This window comes from Haematobia irritans, chromosome 5, assembly GCF_050003625.1.
Source record: "Haematobia irritans isolate KBUSLIRL chromosome 5, ASM5000362v1, whole genome shotgun sequence".
Lineage (NCBI taxonomy): Eukaryota > Metazoa > Arthropoda > Insecta > Diptera > Muscidae > Haematobia > Haematobia irritans.
Genome location: NC_134401.1, coordinates 24,359,137 through 24,376,073, shown reverse-complemented (window position 1 = coordinate 24,376,073; position 16,937 = coordinate 24,359,137). Strand labels below are relative to the sequence as shown.

Here is a 16,937-nt window from a genome sequence, read left to right as displayed (position 1 = left end):
AATTTTGACAAAATTTTCTATACATTTTTTACAGAAATAAAATTTCGATAAAATTTTCTATAGAAATAAAATTTTTAAAAAAATTTTCTATAGAAATAAAATTTTGATAAGATTTTCGATAGAAATACAATTTTTATAAAAAAAATCATAGCCTAGAAATCAATGAATTTTCTATAGAAACAAAATTTTCTATAGAAATACAATTTTGACAAAATTTTTTACAGAAATAAAATTTTGACAAAATTTTCTATAGAAACAAAATTTTCTAGAGAAATAATATTGTGACAAAATTTTCTATATAAATAAAATTTTGACGAAATTTTCTATAAAAATAAATTTTAGACAAAATTTTCTATAGAAATAATATTTTGACAAAATTTTCTAATAAAATAAAATTTTGACAAAAATTTCAATAAAAATAAAATTTTGACAGCATTTTTTATCGAAATAAAACTTTGACAAAATTTTCTATAGAAATAAAATTTTGACAAAATTTTCTATAGAAACAAAATTTTCTATAGAAATAATATTGTGACAAAATTTTCTATATAAAAAAAATTTTGACGAAATTTTCTATAAAAATAAATTTTAGACAAAATTTTCTATAGAAATAATATTTTGACAAAATTTTCTAATAAAATAAAATTTTGACGAAATTTTCTATAAACATAACATTTTGACAAAATTTTCTATAGAAGTAAAACTTTGACAAAATTTTCTGTAGAAGTAAAACTTTGACAAAATTTTCTATAGAAATAAAATTTTGGCAAAATTTTCTATAAAAATAAAATTTAAAAAAAAATTATATTGAAGTAAAATTTTGACAAAATTTTCTATCAAATGTTGACGAAATTTTCTATAAAAATAAAATGTTGACAAAATTTTTTACATAAATAAAATTTTGACAAAATTTTCTATATAAATAAAATTTTCTATAGAAATAAAATTTTTAAAAAAATTTTATATAGAAATAAAATTTTGATAAGATTTTCGATAGAAATACAATTTTGACAAAAAAAAGCATAGCTTAGAAATCAATGAATTTTCTATAGAAATACAATTTTGACAAAATTTTTTACAGAAATAAAATTTTGACAAAATTTTATATAGAAATAAAATTTTCTATCGAAATAAAATTTAAAAAAAAATCTTCTATAGAAATAAAATTTTGATAAGATTTTCGATAGAAATACAATTTTGACAAAAAAAGTATAGCCTAGAAATCAATGAATTTTCTATAGAAACAAAATTTTCTATAGAAATACAATTTTGATAAAATTTTGTACAGAAATAAAATTTTGACAAAATTTTATATAGAAATAATATTTTCTATCGAAATAAAATTTTTGAAAAAATTTTCTATAGAAATAAAATTTTGTTGTTGTTTTTTTATTTCAGCTTAAAACCATACATTGACTAAACTACAAGAGTAGCTTAACCAACAGAGGAAAAGAATGTTTGTCAAATTTATTTGGGCAAAGCCCTATAGACTGCAAGATGGTTGGATGGACGCACGTTTCGGAATTACCACATTCCTCATCAGCATCCTCTACTTGCAGCAAAACTATCAACCAATTATCAGAATAAATTCAGGCAGTTTATTAAACCCAACAAAAACCACACTTGAACCCTCCGGCTATCAATGAAATAAAATTTTGATAAGATTTTCGATAGAAATACAATTTTGACAAAAAAAAAGCATAGCCTAGAAATCAATGAATTTTCTATTGAAACAAAATTTTCTATAGAAATACTATTTTGACAAAATTGTTTATAGAAATAAAATTTTGAGAAAATTTTCTATAGAAATAAAATTTTAACAAAATTTCTATAGGAATATAATTTTGACAAAATTTTCTATAGAAAAAAAATTTTAATAAAATTTTCTATAGAAATAAAATTTTGATAAAATTTTCTATAGAAATAAAATTTTGACAAACTCTTCTATAGAAATAACATTGTGACAAAATTTTCTATGTAAATAAAATTTTGACGAAATTTTCTATAAAAGTAAATTTTTGACAAAATTTTCTATAGAAATAATATTTTGACAAAATTTTCTAATAAAATAAAATTTTGACGAAATTTTCTATAAGCGTAAAATTTTGACAAAATTTTCTATAGAAGTAAAACTTTGACAAAAATTTTCTGTAGAAGTAAAACTTTGACAAAATTTTCTATAGAAATAAAATTTTGACAAAATTTTCTATAAAAAAATTTTAACAAAAAATTTCTATAGAAGTAAAATTTTCTATAAAATTTTGACGAAATGTTCTATAAAAATAAAATGTTGACAAAATTTTCTACAGAAATAAAATTTTGACAAAATTTTCTATATAAATAAAATTTTCTATAGTAATAAAATTTTTAACAAATTTTTTATAGAAATAAAATTTTGATAAGATTATCGATAGAAATACAATTTTGACAAAAAAAGCATAGCCTAGAAATCAATGAATTTGTTATTTTGTGAATCCGGCAGTGGTGCAAATTTTGTCTTAATTACACATGGGCTTGTCATAGGGCAGAAGTAATCTTTTTAAGCATCTTCTACATTGATTTCGTTTTGTTCTACAGATTTCATCTTTTTTCAGTATTGCTGATTTCATTTTGAAAAGTAAAGAAACATTTTAAAAAACAAGTATAAACGGCCGTAAGTTCGGCCAGGCCGAATCTTATGTACCCTCCACCATGGATTGCGTAGAAACTTCTACGAAAGACTGTCATCCACAATCGAATTACTTGGGTTGTGGTATCTTAAATCGTTTTCTAAATTGTAAGTTAGTCCATACGTGGTATATATTAGACAAAAAAGGTATGTGTAGGTAAGTTTGCACGGTACGTAGGGAGCCAGAATCGAAATATGGGGGTGGCTTATATGGGGGCTATATACAATTATTGATATGGACTAATGTTTGTGTGATTGGGGATCGATTTATCTGAGCGCTATATATAACTATGGACCTGGTTAGGCATGGTTGTTAACGGCCATATACTAGCACAATGTACCAAATTTCAACTGACTCGGATGAAATTTGCTCCAAATTTGGTTCCAAAACCAAATCTCGGGATCTCTTTATATGGGGGCTATATATGGTTATGGACTTATATGGACCACTTTTGGCATAGTTGTTAAATATCATATACTACCACCACTTACAAAATTTCAACCAGATCGGATGAATTTTGCTTCTCCAAAAGACACCGGATGTCAAATCTGAGGATCGGTTTATATGGGTGCTATATATAATTATTGACTGATATGAACCAATTCCTGCATGGTTGTTGGATACCATATAGTAACATCACGTACCAAATTTCAACCGAATCGGATGAATTTTGCCCTTGGAAGGGGCTCCGGAGGTTAAATCTGGACATCGGTTTATATGGGGGCTATATATAATTATGGACCGATTTCGGCCAATTTTTGCATGGCCATTAGAGACCGTATACTTACACCATGTACCAAATTTCAGTCGGATCGGATGAAATTTGCTTCTCTTAGAGGCTCCGCAAGCTAAATCGGGGGATCGGTTTATATGGGGGGCTATATATAATTATTGACCTATGTGGACCAATTTTTGCATAGTTGTTAGAGACCATTACTAACATCATGTACCAAATTTCAGCCGGATCGGATGAAATTTGCTTCTCTTAGAGGCTCCACAAGCTAAATCGGTGGATCGGTTTATATGGGGGCTATATATAATTATGGACCGTTGCGGACCAATTTTTGCATGGTTGTTAGAGACCATATACTAACACCATGTATCAAATTTCAGCCGGATCGGATGAAATTTGCTTCTCTTAGAGGGTCTGCAAGCCAAATTTGGGGGTCCGTTTATATGGGGGTTATACGTAAAAGTGGACCGATATGGCCCATTTGCAATACCATCCGACCTACATCAATAACAACTACTTGTGCCAAGTTTCAAGTCGATAGCTTGTTTCGTTCGGAAATTAGCGTGAATTAAACAGACAAACGGTCATCGCTACACTCTAAAAAAGTAACCCCACCAGGAAGGAAATATTTGATTAAAACTTTGCAAAAGTAGCTTTTATTGATATAAGTCGGATAGCATTTCGAATTGGCATATCGGACCACTTGAAGGTATAGCAGCCATATAAACCGATCCCCAGATTTGACTTTTTGAGTCTCCTGGAAGAGCAAATTGGCCCATATCGGTCCATTATTAGATATATCCCCCGTATAAAGCGATCCTTAGATTCGACTTCTAGAAACTTCTAGAGGAAAGTAGGTTTTACTACGTTTTCCATATAAACTGACCAAAGACTAAAGTGGTTTATATTGGAATTAAATCCGCTTTCCTTATGGTACGGTTACATTGGGAAAATATTTAAAAGACACGAATGCGAGCAAAACGGATTTGTGTCAGTTAAGGAAATGTGCTGAAAGCTCCTGAGTTCTCCTCCTCTCATATGCACTTTTAGTGAATTTTCTAAATTTTAAAGCAATAAAATTATTCAATATTAAATATTATTCATTGTATAATTTAAATAAATATTAATTGAAATTTTAATAAGATATTACGTTATCGAATAACTTAAAATTTTCTATTAAATAAAAGTGAAATTAGAAAGTTATTACGAGCACATGTTATTAAATGAATAGGTGATCTGCAACAATGAATGTCAATCATAGTGTTTATTAATGTTTGACATTCAATAGCATTAAAATTGATACAAATTTGACAGTTATTTTTTAAATGTTATTATAAGAAAAAATAAAATAAATAACACACCACATAATTGTAAAAGCAATCAAATTAATTTAATGACAATATTTTCTGATCATAATTTAACAAAAACAAAAACTTGTCAACTAATGTTTGACAATGTTGACGTCTCAAGATCAACAATGCAGCCAGTATTCATTCAGACGTCTCAAGCGTCTCATTTCAAATGATTTAGACAAAACAAACAAAAAACGAATTTTAAGAGATCGAATGATGATGTATAGCTGTATCTCATATCTTTCGCCCACATTGTATTAATGAGCTATAAAGCATTTATCCAGTATGAAAGGGAAGTTTCAAGACACTAACTATTAAATGCCTTTTTGTAGTAATTGAAATGGATTTACAGATTTACAAAAATTCAATAGTAAAAATATATGTATATTTATTTTTATAACCTCCACCATACGATGGGGGGTATATTAACTTTGTCATTCTGTTTGTAACACATCGAAATATTGTTCTAAGACCCCATAAAGAATATACATTCTGGGTCGTGGTGAAATTCCGAGTCGACCTAAGCATGTCCGTCAGTCCGTCCGTCTGTTGAGATCACGCTAACTTCCGAACGACACAAGCTATCGACTTGAAACTTGGCATAAGTAGTTGTTATTGATGTAGGTCGGATGATATTGTAAATGGGCCATATTGGACCACTTTTACGTATAGCCCCCATATAAATCGACCCCAGATTTGGCTTGCGGAGCCTCTTAGAGAAGCAACTTTCATCCGATTCGGTTGAAACTTGGTACGTGGTGGTACGATCCGGCTGAAATTTGGTACGTGGTGTCACTATATGATATATAACAACCACGCACAAATTGGTCCATATCGGACCATAATTATATATAGCCCCCATATAAACCGATCCCCAGATTTGACCTCTGAAGCCCCTTGGAGGAGCAAAATTGATCCGATTCGGTTTAAATTTGGTACGTGGTGTTAGTATATGGTCTCTAACAACCATGACAGAATTGGTGCATATCGGGCTATAGTTATATATAGCCGATCCGCAATCACACAAAAATTGATCCATATCGGTTCATAATCATGGTTGCCACTCGAGCCAAAAATAATCTACCAAAATTTTATATCTATAGAAATTTTCGTCAAAGTTTTATTACTATAGAAAATTTTGTCAAAATTTTATTGCTTTAGAAAATTTTGTCAAAATCTTATTTCTATAAAAAATTTTTTCAAAATTTTATTTCTATAGAAAATTTTATCTAAATTTTATTTCTATTGAAAATTTTGTCAAAATTTTATTTCTATAGAAAATTTTGTCAAAATTTATTTCTATAGTAAATTTTGTCAAATTTTATTTCTATAGTAAATTTTGTCAAGTTTTATTTCAATAAAAATTTTTGTCAAAATTTTATTACTATTTTGTCAAAATCTGATTTCTATCGAAAATTTTGTCAAAATTTTATTTCTATAGAAAATTTTATCTAAATTTTATTTCTATTGAAACTGTTAAACTGTAAGAATTTTTAACGGATTCCGAGACCAAACGGCATTTAATGGACTCTAATGACTAGGTCTTGATAGAATTCGGTGATGCTAAACATCCTCATATACACTCAAAAATAAGTTTACTTGGATCCAAAGATTTCGACTTCCCTTAAGGATTCTGATATTGATTCCGAGCCAAAGATGCAACTTCTTTAAAATAAAGACATTTTTTAGCGACCCATGTGGTTTTAAATCTAGTACCAATAAAATTAAAATTAGGATACAGATCTCATTTATCAAATTTTCATTCTCTTCTCGCGGTTTATTAATAAAAGTACTTATATACAAACAAATGCCAGTTTAGAAATCCAAATTATAACGGATACTTCAAAGTAAAAGATGTTTTCTTATTTCCGAAAAAACTTTAAACCAAAATCCTCAAAATAAGTCTTAGCCTATATTTGAAGCGTTTTTATCTTAAATCTAAAGTTTCAATATTTCAGTTAATTTAAGGACAATTTCTTTAAATCAAAAATGTGTTTCTTTACTTTAAGGAAAATTAGCTTTAGTTCACATGCGACTTTAAAGGAGGGACGCAAATTTACAAAATTGTATGTCCTAAATTTAAGGAAACAAATTTTTGAAGCAAAGATTATAAACTTTATTTCAATTAAAATTTCATTATTTTAAAGAAATTTGTCCTTAATATTTTGTAAATTTCGCATCCTAAAATTTAGGTTTCGTAATCTTTAATATCGTGTAAATATTTTTTTCTGTGTAGGTCAATAGCATACCTAGCAACAACTGGGTAAGTAGTTGAGGAGAACTCTGTTTGCCAAAAGCATAACTCCAGCAATAACCTATACGTGGATATAATGACTTACCATCACGGGACGAGTGATATTGCTGTAGAGAAGTACTTTCCCCTAGATTTTCATTTAAAACTAATTGCTTGCCAATTATGTAATGATAGTTTTTCTGTGGATCCATTAGAAGTTGAGTGTGCCAGAATTATCATTTAAAAGCTGCTCACGTGAGTATATGGATCTCTGTAGGGACTGTTGATGTGCCCATATATTTTTGTCTTCAGTAATAACCGTTAGCAAGGCCTTCCCTAAAGGCCATCATTATTAAACCCCCCACTTAAATTACCCCCACCTGTTGTCATTCCCAAGTTTTTGTAATAGACAATGGAAAAAACGCACACGCTATCTACTTTCGGAAACTACGAGTAATATTGGGAACAAATAAAGATGAATCTTTCGTTATCGTCGTAATGAAGGTGTCTATTGATTTAAAGAAGTCAATGAACAAAATAAAACGACCTTATAAGCGCGCGTGCTTAACACTAACCGAACAGATGATAAAGCGAGAAAACAAAAATATTTTTCGGTTTATAAAACAAATTTTCCTCGTATTTGATTTGGAAAAAATATAAATAATACAAATTAAATTTTGTTTGATTTTACAGCATATACACTGAAAAAAAAAATATTGTCACACAGATTTCTTATCGTTAATATGCGAATGCGATTTTTTGATCTAATACAGAAAAGATAGAAATATTTAAAAATATTTAAAAAATTTTAAATAAAAGATAGATTTTTTTTCATAAATTTTTTACATTCATCTTTGAAATTTGCATCACTACCATAGTTGCCACAGTTCGTACAATTCTACCAAAAATGGTAGAATTCAATTTATTGCATCCCTCCCACGGTTGCCATAATTGGTAAAATTTCATTACAAATGAATTACAATAGTGGCTAGAATATTTTTGTGTGATTGGGGATCGGCTATATATAACTATAGACCGATATGGACCAAATTTGGCATGGTTATTAGCGGCCACATACTAACACCACGTTGCAAATTTCAACCGGATCGGATGAATTTTGCTTCTCCAAGAGACTCCGGAGATCAAATCTGGAGAACGGTTTATATGGGGGCTATATACAATTATGGACCGATATGGACCAATTCGTGTCCATATCGTATTTGTTAGAGACAACACACTAACACCACGTACCAAATTTCAACCGGATCGGATAAATTTTGCTTCTGCAAGAGGCTCGGGAGGTAAAATCTGCGGATCGGTTTATATGGGGGCTATATATAATTATGGACCGATATGGACCAATTCGTGCATGGTTGTTAGAGACCATATACTAACTCCACGTACCAAATTTCAACCGGATCGTATGAATTTTGCTCCTCTAAGAGGGTCCGAAAACCAAATTTGGGGATCGGTTTATATGGTGGCTATATATAATTATGGACCGATATGGACCAATTCTTGCATGCTTGTTAGAGACCATATACTAACACCACGTTCGAAATTTCAACCGGATCGGATGAATTTTGCTCCTCCAAGAGGCTCGGGAGGTAAAATCTGCGGATCGGTTTATATGGGGGCTATATATAATTATGGACCGATATGGACCAATTCTTGCATGGTTGTTAGAGACCATATACTAACACTACGTACCAAATTTCAACCGGATCGGATAAATTTTGCTCCTGGAAGAGGCTCGGGAGGTAAAATCTCCGGATCGGTTTATATGGGGGCTACATATAGTTATAGACCGATATGGACCAAATTTGGCACGGTTGTTAGTGACCATATACTAACACCACGTACCAAATTTCAACCGGATCGGATGAATTTTGCTCCTCCAAGAGGCTCGGGAGGTAAAATCTGCGGATCGGTTTATATGGGAGCTATATATAATTATGGACCGATATGGACCAATTCTTGCATGGTTGTTAGAGACCATATACTTACACTATGTATCAAATTTCAGCCAGATCGGATGAAATTTGCTTCTCTTAGAGCGATCGCAACCAAATTTAGGGGTCCGTTTATATGGAGCCTATACGTAAAAGTGGACCGATATTGGCCAATTTTTGCATGTTTGTTAGAGACCATATACAAACACCATGTACGAAATTTCAGCCGTATAGGATGAAATTTGCTTCTCTTAGAGCAATCGCAAGCCAAATCTGGAGGTCCGTTTATTTGGGGGCTATACGTAAAAGTGGACCGATATGGCCCATTTGCAATACCATCCGACCTATATCAATAACTACTACTTGTGCCAAGTTTGAAGTCGATAGCTTGTTTCGTTAGGAAGATAGCGTGATTTCAACAGACGGACGGACGGACAGCTATATCTAAATCTGAACCGATTTCAATCAAATTTGGCACACATGACTATATTACGAATTGTACTCCTAGTGCAAAATTTCAACCAAATTGGGCCAAAACTCTGGCTTCTGGGGCCATATATATCGGGCGAAAAATGTATATGGAAGCTATATCTAAATCTGAACCGATTTTAATCAAATTTGGCACACATGACTATACTATCAATTGTACTCCTTGTGCAAAATTTCAAGCTAATCGGGATAAAACTTTAGCTTCTGGGTCCATATAAGTGCATATCGGGTGAAAGATGTATATGGGAGCTATATCTAAATCTGAATCGATTTCAACCAAATTTGGCACGCATAGCTACAATCCTAAATCTACTCCCTGTGCAAAATTTCAACCAAATTGGGCCAAAACTCTGGCTTTTAGGACCATATTGGTCCATATCGGGCGAAAGATATATATGGGAGCTATATCTAAATCTGAACCGATTTCAATCAAATTTTGCACACTTGAATATACTACTAATTGTACTCCTAGTGCAAAATTTCAACCAAATTCCGCCAAAAATCTGGCTTCTGGAGCCATATAAGTCCATATCGGGGGAAAGATGTATATGGGAGCTATATCTAAATCTGAACCGATTTCAATAAAATTTTGCACACTTGACTATACGACTAAGTGTTATGTCTGTTTTTCAAGCAAATCGGTATAAAACTCTGGCTGCTGGGTCCATATTAGTGCATATCAGGCGAAAGATATATATGGGAGCTATATCTAAATCTGAACCGATTTCTTCCAAAATCAATAGGGTTCTATTCTGACCCAAATTAGGAACATGTGCCAAATTTGAAGGCGATTGGACTTAAATTGCGACCTAGACTTTGATCACAAAAATGTGTTCACAGACAGACGGACGGACGGACAAACGGACATGGTTATATCGACTCACGGACCCACCCTGAGCATTATTGCCAAAGACACCATGTGTCTATCTCGTCTCCTTCTGGGTGTTACAAACATATGCACTAACTTATAGTACCCTGTTCCACAGTGTGGCGCAGGGTATAAAAATTGTATCGATTGCAAAACTCAATCAATTGTTTAACTGATTTAAATAAATAATTGAATCTATTAAAAACTGAATGAGATTTCTAATCGACATCAATAAAAAATTAATTGATTTTTTCAATCAACATCAATTAAATTTTTATTGAATGAATTAAAATATCAAATGACATTTTCAAATCAATTAATTTTGTAATCAAATATTGCTTAATGCCCAATTAAAACTGTGATTCATACAATCATTTTGATGATTGAAGACATTTGCATTAAAAAATTAATTGCATTAATTATTTTCGTGATTGGATCAGATATTTTTGTGATCTTAAAATCTTATGTTGCTGTTGTAAATCGACCCACCTTTATATAGTACTTTTTCATTTCGGAGTGCTGCACATAAAGGAAATACATTTTTTGAAGCTCTTGTTTGTTGCTGTCTTTATGATTCCATATTGTATTATAGATAGATATTGTTTTTTTTATTTTTTTTTATAAACATTGTAACGATAATTAGACATAATGTACGTAGGTAGTTTTTGTTTTTTAAGGGATGTCATTGATTGAGACCAGTAAAATTATCCTACTTCCAAATGGCCAATTGTGTACATAATATATAATATCGAATGTGCCAAGAGCAGAGAATGAAGCCGCCGAGTCGCGCCGACCAATTTATTCCATTCGACGGCGCCGCCGAATATATCGACCCAAATTTAGTCGCCAATTAATCTTAAAAAAAATTTCGACTCAATTTAGAAAAATGTATTTGCCAAAATTTTGAACCTTTCACCCACAATCAATCAATTTCAAGCTGCCAAAATAGTTTTGCAAAAATTTAGCTCAGAAAATTTAAAAAAAAAAATGTAAATTTGATTGTAAGATTGGTTGTACAACTAATCTCATTACCAATCGAATAACTTGAAATTGATTTTATAATGGATAATTGTCTGCCGCCGAATGGACAAATTTATATCGGCTTAGCCGTCAAGCCACCGCCACAAGAGATAAAACTTTAGTATCAGCCGCCGCCGACAAAAATGGGTCGGCTTCATTCTCTGGTATAAGCAGGCGGTGACAGTTGGCGTAAATAAGTCGCCGGTTGAGCTGTGCAAATGGTGATAGTTGGCATGCTATTAAAAATATTAAACTGTAATCCCTACATCTTGCAGACCTGTAAGATAGTCATCGTCATGGTAGTTAGCACAAGATATAGGAAAGACAGACGACGTCGAATGCTGCTGCTACCGCCGACTAAACAGACTGGCGGACGCTACTAATGTACACATGTGTATCAGAGTACTCGGTTTTTATTTTATTGTGTTTTTTTTGCAGATTTTGTTTTTTTATTATTATTTGTTGGTTTATAATTAGCCATTTGGTCTCGCATTGCAGCCAAATTTTTTCCACAATTATTAAATTTTATTGTTTTATAAGCTAAAGAGATCAGATACATCACCACACAGCTACTGTGTGATTTGCTGTGAATTGGTTGGTTGGATGGCTAATGATATTCCATAAAGCTCGTCTCCATGAACTTCACATTAAATTGTTTTCTGTATCCAGCATATGTGCCCTCTAACCATGTTGCACTTGCTTTACGGCAATTTTTTGTGGTTTTTGGCCTAGGCATTTGAGCTAATTGTAAGGTTGCCGCCACTGCCAACTAAAAGTTCAGACATGAAGTTAGATAACCATAGATTATGTAAAATTTTCATGTATAAAATTTCTCATTGTCTGAGAGATTTTTAAGTAATTTTAATTAGGTTCAATTAATTATGAATATACGTACATACATGCAATGACGGTTGATCATAAGTGAGTTTCAACTATATGCCAAATATAGAAGGATATATTATACCAGAAATGTTCGCTTGATTGGAAGAAACATGCGCCATCTTAAAACTCCACTTTCATTAATGAACATACCGGATAAAATGGTTAGTTTGGATGGGTACAGAATATACCGGAATGATAGACCGAGACGTGGAGGTGGCATAGCTATTTATGCCAGAAAGGATCTGATGTCCAAGTTGTGTTATGGTTCGAGTACTGGTAGTTCTATAGAATCTTTGGCTGTCATGATTGAGTCACTGGGAAGGAATCTACTTGTCAGTTGTGTATATCGCCCGAACCATAGCATACCATTTGGTAGCTTTTTCACTGACCTGGCCTCGTTGACGGTGGCATATACGGACATTATTATTACAGGAGATTTCAATTCCATCTTGCTGACTAACACGACTTTGTCACTGGAAATGTCAATGTTGGGCCTGTCTATTGTGAGCGCATCTACTCCGACACACCATACAACTACCAATAGCACGCTGCTTGATTTTTTTTTGTCAGTGGTAGAAGTGATGTGCTCTATGATCAGCTGTCAGCCTCGTGTTTTTCCAAGCACGATCTTATCTTCATGACATACAACTTTCGGGTTATACGATGTGATCAGGAGTATTCGTACAGGGATTTCAGGAATTTAAATTACGATGTCTAGGGGCAACTTTTCTTGGATATAAACTGGGAAGATATATATTGTTGTCCCACGGCTGAGGAACAGGTCACTTTTCTTAATAGGAACATATTGCATCTTTATGATACTTGCGTATCTACTCGGACGAAACGTATAACTCCGAAGTCGAAACCGTGGTTCAACAGTGGAATTAGATGTGCCATAGAGAGGAGGGATATGGCCTACATGAGGTGGAAACGTTTCAAATCGCCTGCTCTGAAGGACGAATTCCTTGATTAAAGAAGCGAAAATTCGTTACTATTCTTTCCGTTTTAGTTCTGCTGTTGAGTCAAGTGCTAAATGGAAACTGATAAAAGACATAGATATTGGTAGATCCGACAATATTTCTGACTGTACAATTGATGTTAATGAGCTAAACGAATCTTTTATTAAGACACCGACGACTGACATTGATATTTCCTTTTATGATGACGATCTTAGTGAGATTATTCATTCTGACGACTTATACGGATTTGAGTTTAATTGTGTGGGGGTGTCTGATGTTTTATGGGCTTTTGCGGGTGTGAGGTCTAACGCGATACGAAGTGACGGGATAGATCCAAGGTTTCTGAAGATACTGCTGCCATACATTGTAAGATATAACAGGTTGGCTGATAAATCTCCGGTCTGACACATAGATGGCGTCGCTAGTATTAAATGCATACTATTTTTATATAGTACTAACCTTCAAATGATTCGTTTCAAACTTTGACGTCTGTAAGTCAATTAGTTTGTGAGATAGAGCGTCTTTTGTCAAGCAACTTTTGTTATTGTTAAAAAAAAAACAAGTATATACGGCCGTAAGTTCGGCCAGGCCGAATCTTATGTACCCTCCACCATGGATTGCGTAGGAACTTCTACTAAAGGCGGTCATCCACAATCGAATTACTTGGGTTGCGATAAAACTTGCCGATGGCAAGGTATCGTAAAACTTTTTAACACTGTCTTCTAAATTGTAAGTTAGCCCATACGGGGTATATATTAAACAAAAAAAGGCCGATTAAATACGTATATAATATAGTTTGACAAAATTTTCTATAGAAATGAAAACTTGACAAAATTTTCTATAGAAATAAAATTTTGACAAAATTTTCTATAGAAATAAAAACTTGACAAAATTTTCTATAGAAATAAAATGTTGACAAAATTTTCTATGGAAGTAAAATGTTGACAAAATTTTGTATAGAAATAAAATGTTGACAAAATTTTCTACAGAAATAAATTTTTTACAAAATTTTCTATAAAAATAAAATTTTTACAAAACTTTCTATGGAAATAAAATTTTGACAAACATTTCTATAGAAATAAACATTTGACAAAACTTTCTATAGAAATGAAATTTTGACACAACTTTCTATAGTAATAAAATTTGACAAATTTTCTATGGAAATAAAGTTTTGGTAGATTATTTTTGGCGATATGGACCAATTTTTGTGTAATAAGTCATCGGCTATATATAACTAAAGACCGATATTGACCAATTTTTACATGGCTGTTAGAGGCCATATATTGACAAAATGTACCAAATTTCAACCGCATCGGATGACTTTTGCTATATATAATTATGGACCGATATGGACCAATTTTTGCATGCTTGTTAGAGACCGTATACTAACATCACGTACCCAATTTCAAACGGATCGGATGAATTTTGCCCCTCCAAGAGGCTCCGGAGGTCAAATCTGGGGATCGGTTTATATGGGAGCTATATATAATTATGGACCGATATGGACCAGTTTTTGCATGGTTGTTAGAGACCATATACTAACACCACGTACCAAATTTCAATCGGGTAGGATGAAGTTTGCTCCTCCAAGAGGCTCCGGAGGTCAAATCTGGGGATCGGTTTATATGGGAGCTATATATATTTATGGACCGATATGGACCAATTTTTGCACGGTTGTTAGAGACCGTATACTTAGACTACGTACCAAATTTCAACCGGATCGGATGAATTTTGCTGCTCCGGAAGGCTCCGCAAGCCAAATTTGGGGATCGGTTTATATGGGGGCTATACGTAAACGTGGGCCGATATGGCCCATTTTCAATACCATCCGACCTACATCAATAACAACTACTTGTGCCAAGTTTCAAGTCGATAGCTAGTTTCGTTCGGAAGTTAGCGTGATTTCCACAGACGGACGGACAGCCGGACAGCCGGACAGACGGACGGACATGCTTAGATCGACTCAGAATTTCACCACGACCCAGAATATATATACTTTATGGGGTCTTAGAGCAATATTTCGATGTGTTACAAACGGAATGACAAAGTTAATATACCCCCATCCTATGGTGGAGGGTATAAAAAGTGTTATTCCAACAAGACAACGTACCGTGCAACAAGTCATTGAGAACGATGGCAAAACTTCATGAATTGGGCTTCGAATTGCTTCGCCACCCACCGTATTCTCCAGATCTGTTCTCAGACCTCAAAAGGATGATCGCAGGGAAAAAATTTGGCTGCAATGAAGAGGTGATCGCCGAAACTGAGGCCTATTTTGAAGCAAAACCGAAGGAGTACTACCAAAATTGTATCAAAAATTTGGAAGGTCGTTATAATCGTTGTATCGCTCTTGAACGTAACTATGTTGAATAATAAAAACGAATTTTGACAAAAAATGTGTTTTTCTTTGTGAGACCGGGGACTTATCAGCCAACCTGTTATCGCTTATATTTTCAACACCATTCTCACCACCAGCTCTTTCCCCAGGAGTTGGAAGTATGCCAAGGTGATTCCTCTTCCGAAGTCTGTAACGGAAGATCGTCCAATATCTCTTCTGCCTTATATCTCCAAGATCTTTGAGAAGTTATTGCATGATGAGATAATGGGACACTTGAAGCAATTCTCTTTGATATCGACTAGACAATCAGGTTTCCGCCCGGGACATGGCTGTCTCACTGCCCTAACTGACGTGTGTGAGGATTTGAGGACTGAATTAAACAGTGGTAAGGTTGGGTTTCTTGTTTTACTGGACCATTTGAAAGCTTTCGACACCGTCAATCATCCCCTATTACGTTTGAAACTGGGAAAGTTCTTCAATTTCTCTTCACGTTCTATCCGTCTGCTGACTTCTTATTTAAGCGAACGAACACAGTCTGTGCATAATCGGACATGTGTCTCTGATGTGCGTTCATGTGTACATGGTGTTCCCCAGGGATCTGTTCTTGGTCCCCTGCTTTATTCCGTTTATATCAACGACCTTCCATTGCGTTTGAACCATTGTAGGATACACATGTATGCCGATGACATGAACGTCATATATAACAGGGGATTCTGGGACAATTTACGATCAGGCTACTTTGTTAAATGATCTGACCACAGTTCAGAGATGGGCGACAGCAAACGGTCTCTACCGTAACCCCAGGAAGACCAAATGTCTTGTTTTGGGTAAACGCGGTTTTCAACTTCCAAGTGATATCGATTTCAACGGCCAGAGGATAGAGATTGTGAACTCAGTGAAGAACTTGGGCATTACGTTAAATAGCACTCTTAGTTGGACGAACCATATAAATAATGTTATAGGACAGGCATATTCAAAACTAAGGTCTTTGTTGCATATCCAGCACCTAACTCCACTAAATATTCGAATTCTCTTGACGAAATGTGTGATTATTCCGAGTTTTCTATATGGATGTGAGCTAAATGCGAGATGTGATGCTGCAAGTAAAAGGAAATTGAATGTTTTATATAACGATATAATTTTATATAACGATATAATTAGTCAATCATCGATAAAAACAAGTATACATGGCCGAAATTTTGACCAGGCTGAATCTTATGTACCCACCACCATGGATTGATTAGAAAGTTCTACTAAAGAATTACTTGGGTTGTAAGCTTAAACAATTTTATTATTTAATTTTTAAATTAATTTTCTACTATCCCCCGCCTCCATTTCAGATAGTACTCAAATATACAACTTGTGGTACGTTTATACACAATAAAAATTATGGCAAAGATAAAGTTAAGAGTATCTACTTTAAAATGGCGCCATAATTGCTA

The 16,937-nt window shown here is 33.2% G+C and overlaps 1 protein-coding gene across 3 annotated transcripts in view; it reads left to right on the top strand.

Moving 5' to 3' along the window:
• The window catches only part of mwh (multiple wing hairs), a 446,956-nt gene that overhangs the window by 349,054 nt on the left and 80,965 nt on the right, over positions 1–16,937 (top strand). The gene's annotated exons all lie outside the window — the stretch shown is intronic.